At 44.5% G+C, this 9,859-nt stretch overlaps 1 long non-coding RNA gene across 6 annotated transcripts in view; it reads left to right on the forward strand.

Moving 5' to 3' along the window:
• Window positions 1-9,278, forward strand: part of LOC147820799 (uncharacterized) — a 29,905-nt gene extending 20,627 nt beyond the window's left edge. For 4 of the 6 annotated variants that reach the window (XR_015448230.1, XR_015448229.1, XR_015448233.1 and 1 more), the window contains 2 exons: window positions 233-3,947; window positions 6,154-9,278. This is a non-coding gene — a long non-coding RNA (uncharacterized LOC147820799). The remainder of the gene's footprint in view (window positions 1-232; window positions 3,948-6,153) is intronic. The other 2 variants (XR_015448231.1, XR_015448232.1) reach the window with 2 other exon arrangements.
• Window positions 9,279-9,859: the final 581 nt, after the last annotated feature.

A 9,859-nucleotide genomic window follows, 5' to 3' on the forward strand; every position in this document is an offset into this window, starting at 1 on the left:
GTTCTAGTCTCCGTAACTCTTTAATACTAAACCGACAGGTTTTCAAGCCTCCCAGTTTGTCCTGGTAGTTGGTGGAACTAATGTGCCCAATGGGAAGAATGAAACCAAGATACCCCAAAGAAGAGGACCTGTGCTCTAAATGGAAGGAAGGCACGCAGTAGGGGTCAATACCCACCTAGCCTGGTGTAGGCACTTGTGAGAATACTCACTTTTTCGTATTTGTTTCTCTGAGGTGACAATGGGAGAAAGGAGAAAATATTGTGGATTTGAGGACAGTGGAAAAAGCATGCATCCTCCTGTTGGATAAGAAAAGACTATTCAACAGACCAGGAAGAGGTAGTCGACTTAACTCTTGGTCTTAGAGAGGTTAGAGGAGTGGGAAAAATGGTGGAGCAGTGTTGCGAAAGGCACCTGAGTAGTGGGTTCAATAGGGAACAGGTTGCAATCGAGGTTTTGAAGGCCTGCCTATTTAAAGGCACTACTAAAGCGGGAGTCAAACTGGAAAAGGGATCAAGGATCTGAAACGTGAGATATGAAAATGATCACCCATGTGGTAAGGTCACCGGGAATGAAGACAAGTGTCCAGTTGAATGACAAGACAGTGGGACCAAGGGAAAACAAGAGCAGATGAAAGTTACCGGGGAATTCATCAAAGGATAAAAGACAGAAAAGTACCAGGTGAGAGAATCTGATGAGAGAAGATTAAAAGGAGAGTTATTTTATGAAAGTCAGGCAGGCAAAGGACCCAGAAGCAGCACTGAGGAAAAAAACTCCAACAGCTATTGCACTTGGAGGTCTAGTAGGAGGAGGGAATGTGGCAAGGAAAACGGCACTTGCCCTAGAAGGCTCCAAAAGCAGGATACTTGGAGATAGAGCAGGATTTTAGGTAGGGCAAGAAGATAGGAATAGCATTCAGCTGGGGCCAGAGAAAGACACAGAGGGTTCGACTGAAGGCATGGGATGTCAGAGAGTTGACACGCAATGGTGACGTACCCCTGAGGCCTTTGCGATGCAAGGTGCAGGCAGTATCCAGCTCGAAGTGCCTTTATAAAAACGTCAGTGATTTGAGAAGCTCATGTGGGGACCTGAGGTGTAATGTCTAGATAAAACTCATTCTTTCCCTTTCAAACGACGGCGTCTTTAATGTTATTTTTGGAAAAGTGACATGCCTTCCAGGAAAACAGCACCAAAACTTCACCCTAATAGTTGTGAACTAATAGTTTATCATTTGCATTGCAGAATAAAATCTTCTCTAACTCTTCCTACTAAGTTTGAGGTCACGTGCCTTCCCATTTGTTTGAGCAATGAAGAGTTTGTATCCTTCAGCTCTTTCCGTGGAACACTCCTTTTATTTTTCTAGCACCTCATTCATCTCTTTTTTCACCTCCTGGGCTACCAGTTCAGGGTGCCCAAGGGGTTGACACTCAGACTGTTCCATTTCCTCTCCCCCAGAATGTGCTTCTTGTTGGGTGGATGTCTGAGTGTGTGCCTTACTTAAATGTCTTCTCATTTTGGGGTTTGGTACTGTCCTTGGTTTTGTTCCTGGGTTGATACTTTGTAAGTATCTTGGTTGAAGTATTTAGAACCCTTATGGAATGACTACTTCTCACAGGTGTCTTTGATATATACTTGGAGTTTAGGTTTTGAGTCTCTAATGGCTGTGAGGCCTTCTCATTTACATTATACCAGGAAGTAGGACTGATGAGATCAATCACAACACCTTAGCCCAAGTGATAGAATTAACAACACAATACAATGAAGCACTTCTTCCAAAATGACCATTCCTGGGAATTATTAATCTCTCACCTTTCACTATGTGATTTAAATCAAAATGAATGACCAACCCAACATATGTTTATAGTGAATGAACTCTTGCACATAGCAACTTTACCTTTCAGAATGGGGAAATAGAAAGAGTCGGGGAGGAAGGGATATGTACGTAGAAGGATAGGGGAAGGTTAGCAGTGAAGCCAGAGGACACAGGTGAGAGAAGAAAAGAGAAGAATGACAAAAATAAGGAAGAAATATGAATTAGGCCCAGAACGGGAATACAAAGGGAGGCGAAGAACAATGTGGGACAGCAAGGGAGCCTGGGAGAGAGTGAAAGCAAAGAGGAAAACACCAAAAAAGTGAAAAATAACAATTATAAGAGTAGATAAAGGAAAAAAATTAAACAGAGCAAAGAACTAGTGGTAATTTTGAAAAGAAGAAATAAAGGAGTAAAATGAATGGACTCCTTCAGGGTATGTCTCTTCTGTCACTATAGACAACATGGCCAGCAGCGGGCATTTAGAAGTCAATGTATCTCAGGGAGCAATTCATTGCCCCATTGGGTTCAGGCAGATTTCTGGCTGCAAGTCCCCAGTTGAGCTCCCTGTCCTCCTGCCAGTTGGAACTGGGCAAGGTTCTATTGAATGTTTCAGCTGCCTTTCCCCTGAAGATAGTCCAGGTTCTGAAGGGAGGAGATGATCCCTCTATTTTGCCAGGTAGGGTGGTCTGGTGTGCCTTTATTGAAGAGATTCTCTTCCCTTTTCCAGTGGGCTTCAGTTATGATCAGGTAGCTTGAGAGGGGCCCTCTCTCTCTTGACCACTTCCGCAGCTCAGGACAATGGCCTTTATTCCCCCTGTGCCTCTGTAGTGTGGAACCACATAGCTTCACGGCCACTAGGGCAGAAGTGGAGGGTGCTCTGTTGTTGCACGCACCCGCCTGGCTCCACACTGTGTTGGTGGGCTTTGGCAGAGGGTCCTTACCAGCTCTTGAGGTAATAGGAACATTCATGGGGCCGGGGTTTAGCTCAGCGGTTCTGGCGCCTGTCTCAGCAGCGCAAGGCCTCAAGGTCGATCCCCGGCAGAAAAGGAAAAACACCCCAAAAGAAGAGAAACCGAAAAACCAAAAACGAAGAATTACGGTCCCCTTCATTTTTTTTTTTTTTTTTTTTTTTCCGGTCTTGTTTCGCGCGGGGACTCGAACTCGGGCCCTTGCGCTTGCGAGGCCGGCGCCGGAACCACGGAGCTAAATGCCCGCGCCGGCTCGCCTCGCCTCTTTGCCCCTCAAATGGGTTGCATGCTGCCTGGCACCTGGGGAGCAAGTCAGCCTAGGGGAGTAGGAGCTGGGAGCCAGCTCCAAGGCCCTAGGGTTCCGGTTGGCTCTCTGGGAATATGCTCAACGAGGAGACTGGCTCTTGCCATGCCATACCGATAGGTGGAACATTCCTGGACTCCAAGAAAACACTTTGGGACATGATTTTCCACATCGAGGGGCCTCTCCAAAGGGAAGGCCTTCGACACTTTGGGATCGGACGCGTCTCCTCGTCAGAAGGTTAGAACGGTCGAACTTTCGGGACCCAGAAAAGTAAGTATAGCAACAGTTTTAGAGGCTACCACGGTCTGACTCTATGGTGTCCTGCTTGCCATGACAAAGTAGCTTTATATACATTACTTGCTTTCGTAGTTTTTCAAGGAAGATATCGTTATAAAACTACTGAGATTCGAAAAGATAGTCGTCAAGGTCCTATGGCATTGTGTGGGAAAAGAACACGAGCGGACCGAAACGCACAGAAAAACGCCTAGTGTAGGATGGACACATGATACGTTTACAGTACAATTTGGATCTGAATGATCACTAAAGTTATCACGAACCAACATTCTGTCTGTTCAAATATAGAAATATATAACTAAATAGAGCCGGTAGTCATCAGAAATACGAAAAGGTATTACACAGAAGACTTACAGCAGTGGAAGAGACCTTTCCTCTTCTTACCTGCGGCCAGACCTTCAGCCTTAGATGTCCACCCTGGTGATGTGGAGGGCTGATGTCATGAAGGGATTGTGACGTACCAAACTTTAAAGGGCAACACAGAGCAGTTACCTTTTAGTGTGGCTGGGCTTCCACATGGTTGAACATCCTGTTCTGAGAGATTCTGTCAATTATTGTTTGACTTTATCTGGTAAGAGGAATTATTCATTTTCTGTCACCCTATTTTTACATGAGTTTTGAGTGTGGGTGTGGGTCCACAGGTATGTGTCCATGTATGTGCTTTGACGAATGGGAAAGTTGCATGAGCTATAAGGAAACTAGACTACTATACACAGCTCCCTTACCCAGAGCAGCTTGAAGCCAGTACAGTTTCTTCACGTTCAGGCTTTTTTCCCTAAACGATTGCACAGGTTGTGAGTAATAGTTTTTCCAACATCATTGGAATGTGTCCTGTTCTCGGATATGTAAATGTAACAAAGCACAAATGTCTATTAATCTACTGTTTAGATTGATGATCTAGCTATGGATAGAGTTACCTAAAATGATAGAGGCAGAGCTGAGCTAGAACAAATGGTCCAATTCGGCCTGGCTGGCAATTTGTAAAAGGGAATATTTTCATGAAGGGAATGAAAACCCTCATTATGGCAGGTAGAGGGCGATGTTTCTTTATAGGTATGCCATGGGACCTCTCACAGTGCAGCTTTCAGACCCCAGAAGAAGTCATGCATTAGAATTCATTTGTGAATGTCATTCAGATTTTAGCACATTTTACATTTAAAAGGACTACACTCTTTTAAACTCAAATCTCATTGAATAATTTTTCTAGTAGGTGTTTTATTTTATTTTATCATATATCATATTTCATATATCATATATCATATTTTATTTTATCATATATATATATATATGTGTGTGTGTGTGTGTGTGTGTGTGTGTGCAGGGAGATAGAGGACATGACGATTTATACTTTTAATAAAGAAATACTTACAAATTCCTAAGCACACTTTTTGGCAATCAAACTTTTATCATTTCCTTCTTTCTTGATTCCCACAATATCCTCCTCAGCAAAATCCTGAAAGAGTTCTATGGATTTCTTAGGAGTCGAGGTGTGGGGAACAAAATCCGGTTTCCTTTGCTTTGCTTTTTAAAAAGTGATGTGATTTAAACTATGTCCAATAATCCAGATGGAACTATCCCCTGGTCACCTTATTGCCTGGGGACATAGCTACTCCAATTTCTCCTTACCAAGTTGCTTCTGACAGAAAGCTGTGAAAGCGTTTAGTATGTATTTCTGAAAGACAACTGTCTTTCTTTTACCTTGCATATCACTCCGTGTTTTAATGGACACCAAATATTTGGATATAGTTGTAGCATACGAAAGAAGAATGTGCTGTATGCATGCACTCTATAGCAACCAATCCGAGTAATTAGCATTTCCATTCTCCATATAGTTATCATTTCTATGTGCTATGACACTTCAGCTTCTTATCTTTGCGTTGTTTTGAACAGATCAGAAACTCCTTAGTCTAGAGTTCTAGCCACAACGCAACTAACATAACTCCTCCTCGCAGTGTCCATGTATTGCAGGCCCATTCTCCAACCACTCTTCATTTTTCTGCTCCTTCTTTTCTATGGAACTTTATTCCCCTCTTTACTTCTCTAGGATCAAACTGTCATTTTTGCTCCCACAAATGAGTAGGAACACGTAGTCTTTTCATTTTTCTGACACCTTTGAACGTGGCCTTCGTTGGAAATAGTGGCTTTACGCCTTTCCAAAGGGAATCGATTGGAAATGAGGTCGTGGGCCGGGCATTTAGCGCAGTGGTTCTGCCGCCCGCCTTGCAAGCCGAAAGGCCCGCGTTCCATCTCCCGGCGCCAAACACTGCACACGAATGAATAAATAATTAACGAGACAGTCAAGCGAAATCAGGTCATACTGGAAGTACGTTGTCTCTTCATCCAATTGGCGGTGCTTCCTAAGGAGAGGGAAACTTGAATACAGACGCAGACTCAGAGAGAATGAGGCAGAGATTGGAGTGATGAATCCATAAGCCAAATGGTAAGAATTGCAAGAATCTGCCAGAAGATACGATCGAGAGGCCTATAGCACATCCTTCTCGGAGACTCCAGAGGAAAGCAGTCCTGTGGACGACTTGATTGTGGAGTTCTAGTCTCCGTAACTCTTTAATACTAAACCGACAGGTTTTCAAGCCTCCCAGTTTGTCCTGGTAGTTGGTGGAACTAATGTGCCCAATGGGAAGAATGAAACCAAGATACCCCAAAGAAGAGGACCTGTGCTCTAAATGGAAGGAAGGCACGCAGTAGGGGTCAATACCCACCTAGCCTGGTGTAGGCACTTGTGAGAATACTCACTTTTTCGTATTTGTTTCTCTGAGGTGACAATGGGAGAAAGGAGAAAATATTGTGGATTTGAGGACAGTGGAAAAAGCATGCATCCTCCTGTTGGATAAGAAAAGACTATTCAACAGACCAGGAAGAGGTAGTCGACTTAACTCTTGGTCTTAGAGAGGTTAGAGGAGTGGGAAAAATGGTGGAGCAGTGTTGCGAAAGGCACCTGAGTAGTGGGTTCAATAGGGAACAGGTTGCAATCGAGGTTTTGAAGGCCTGCCTATTTAAAGGCACTACTAAAGCGGGAGTCAAACTGGAAAAGGGATCAAGGATCTGAAACGTGAGATATGAAAATGATCACCCATGTGGTAAGGTCACCGGGAATGAAGACAAGTGTCCAGTTGAATGACAAGACAGTGGGACCAAGGGAAAACAAGAGCAGATGAAAGTTACCGGGGAATTCATCAAAGGATAAAAGACAGAAAAGTACCAGGTGAGAGAATCTGATGAGAGAAGATTAAAAGGAGAGTTATTTTATGAAAGTCAGGCAGGCAAAGGACCCAGAAGCAGCACTGAGGAAAAAAACTCCAACAGCTATTGCACTTGGAGGTCTAGTAGGAGGAGGGAATGTGGCAAGGAAAACGGCACTTGCCCTAGAAGGCTCCAAAAGCAGGATACTTGGAGATAGAGCAGGATTTTAGGTAGGGCAAGAAGATAGGAATAGCATTCAGCTGGGGCCAGAGAAAGACACAGAGGGTTCGACTGAAGGCATGGGATGTCAGAGAGTTGACACGCAATGGTGACGTACCCCTGAGGCCTTTGCGATGCAAGGTGCAGGCAGTATCCAGCTCGAAGTGCCTTTATAAAAACGTCAGTGATTTGAGAAGCTCATGTGGGGACCTGAGGTGTAATGTCTAGATAAAACTCATTCTTTCCCTTTCAAACGACGGCGTCTTTAATGTTATTTTTGGAAAAGTGACATGCCTTCCAGGAAAACAGCACCAAAACTTCACCCTAATAGTTGTGAACTAATAGTTTATCATTTGCATTGCAGAATAAAATCTTCTCTAACTCTTCCTACTAAGTTTGAGGTCACGTGCCTTCCCATTTGTTTGAGCAATGAAGAGTTTGTATCCTTCAGCTCTTTCCGTGGAACACTCCTTTTATTTTTCTAGCACCTCATTCATCTCTTTTTTCACCTCCTGGGCTACCAGTTCAGGGTGCCCAAGGGGTTGACACTCAGACTGTTCCATTTCCTCTCCCCCAGAATGTGCTTCTTGTTGGGTGGATGTCTGAGTGTGTGCCTTACTTAAATGTCTTCTCATTTTGGGGTTTGGTACTGTCCTTGGTTTTGTTCCTGGGTTGATACTTTGTAAGTATCTTGGTTGAAGTATTTAGAACCCTTATGGAATGACTACTTCTCACAGGTGTCTTTGATATATACTTGGAGTTTAGGTTTTGAGTCTCTAATGGCTGTGAGGCCTTCTCATTTACATTATACCAGGAAGTAGGACTGATGAGATCAATCACAACACCTTAGCCCAAGTGATAGAATTAACAACACAATACAATGAAGCACTTCTTCCAAAATGACCATTCCTGGGAATTATTAATCTCTCACCTTTCACTATGTGATTTAAATCAAAATGAATGACCAACCCAACATATGTTTATAGTGAATGAACTCTTGCACATAGCAACTTTACCTTTCAGAATGGGGAAATAGAAAGAGTCGGGGAGGAAGGGATATGTACGTAGAAGGATAGGGGAAGGTTAGCAGTGAAGCCAGAGGACACAGGTGAGAGAAGAAAAGAGAAGAATGACAAAAATAAGGAAGAAATATGAATTAGGCCCAGAACGGGAATACAAAGGGAGGCGAAGAACAATGTGGGACAGCAAGGGAGCCTGGGAGAGAGTGAAAGCAAAGAGGAAAACACCAAAAAAGTGAAAAATAACAATTATAAGAGTAGATAAAGGAAAAAAATTAAACAGAGCAAAGAACTAGTGGTAATTTTGAAAAGAAGAAATAAAGGAGTAAAATGAATGGACTCCTTCAGGGTATGTCTCTTCTGTCACTATAGACAACATGGCCAGCAGCGGGCATTTAGAAGTCAATGTATCTCAGGGAGCAATTCATTGCCCCATTGGGTTCAGGCAGATTTCTGGCTGCAAGTCCCCAGTTGAGCTCCCTGTCCTCCTGCCAGTTGGAACTGGGCAAGGTTCTATTGAATGTTTCAGCTGCCTTTCCCCTGAAGATAGTCCAGGTTCTGAAGGGAGGAGATGATCCCTCTATTTTGCCAGGTAGGGTGGTCTGGTGTGCCTTTATTGAAGAGATTCTCTTCCCTTTTCCAGTGGGCTTCAGTTATGATCAGGTAGCTTGAGAGGGGCCCTCTCTCTCTTGACCACTTCCGCAGCTCAGGACAATGGCCTTTATTCCCCCTGTGCCTCTGTAGTGTGGAACCACATAGCTTCACGGCCACTAGGGCAGAAGTGGAGGGTGCTCTGTTGTTGCACGCACCCGCCTGGCTCCACACTGTGTTGGTGGGCTTTGGCAGAGGGTCCTTACCAGCTCTTGAGGTAATAGGAACATTCATGGGGCCGGGGTTTAGCTCAGCGGTTCTGGCGCCTGTCTCAGCAGCGCAAGGCCTCAAGGTCGATCCCCGGCAGAAAAGGAAAAACACCCCAAAAGAAGAGAAACCGAAAAACCAAAAAGGAAGAATTACGGTCCCCTTCATTTTTTTTTTTTTTTTTTTTTTTCCGGTCTTGTTTCGCGTGGGGACTCGAACTCGGGCCCTTGCGCTTGCGAGGCCGGCGCCGGAACCACGGAGCTAAATGCCCGCGCCGGCTCGCCTCGCCTCTTTGCCCCTCAAATGGGTTGCATGCTGGCTGGCACCTGGGGAGCAAGTCAGCCTAGGGGAGTAGGAGCTGGGAGCCAGCTCAAAGGCCCTAGGGTTCCGGTTGGCTCTTTGGGAATATGCTCAACGAGGAGAGTGGCTCTTGCCATGCCATACCGATAGGTGGAACATTCCTGGACTCCAAGAAAACACTTTGGGACATGATTTTCCACATCGAGGGGCCTCTCCAAAGGGAAGGCCTTCGACACTTTGGGATCGGACGCGTCTCCTCGTCAGAAGGTTACAACGGTCGAACTTTCGGGACCCAGAAAAGTAAGTGTAGCAACATTTTTAGAGGCTACCACGGTCTGACTCTATGGTGTCCTGCTTGCCATGACAAAGTAGCTTTATATACATTACTTGCTTTCGTAGTTTTTCAAGGAAGATATCGTTATAAAACTACTGAGATTCGAAAAGATAGTCGTCAAGGTCCTATGGCATTGTGTGGGAAAAGAACACGAGCGGACCGAAACGCACAGAAAAACGCCTAGTGTAGGATGGACACATGATACGTTTACAGTACAATTTGGATCTGAATGATCACTAAAGTTATCACGAACCAACATTCTGTCTGTTCAAATATAGAAATATATAACTAAATAGAGCCGGTAGTCATCAGAAATACGAAAAGGTATTACACAGAAGACTTACAGCAGTGGAAGAGACCTTTCCTCTTCTTACCTGCGGCCAGACCTTCAGCCTTAGATGTCCACCCTGGTGATGTGGAGGGCTGATGTCATGAAGGGATTGTGACGTACCAAACTTTAAAGGGCAACACAGAGCAGTTACCTTTTAGTGTGGCTGGGCTTCCACATGGTTGAACATCCTGTTCTGAGAGATTCTGTCAATTATTGTTTGA

This window comes from Heterocephalus glaber, unplaced genomic scaffold, assembly GCF_053883595.1.
Source record: "Heterocephalus glaber isolate CG9 unplaced genomic scaffold, H.glaber_assembly_v1.0 deba00001795, whole genome shotgun sequence".
Taxonomy (NCBI): domain Eukaryota; kingdom Metazoa; phylum Chordata; class Mammalia; order Rodentia; family Bathyergidae; genus Heterocephalus; species Heterocephalus glaber.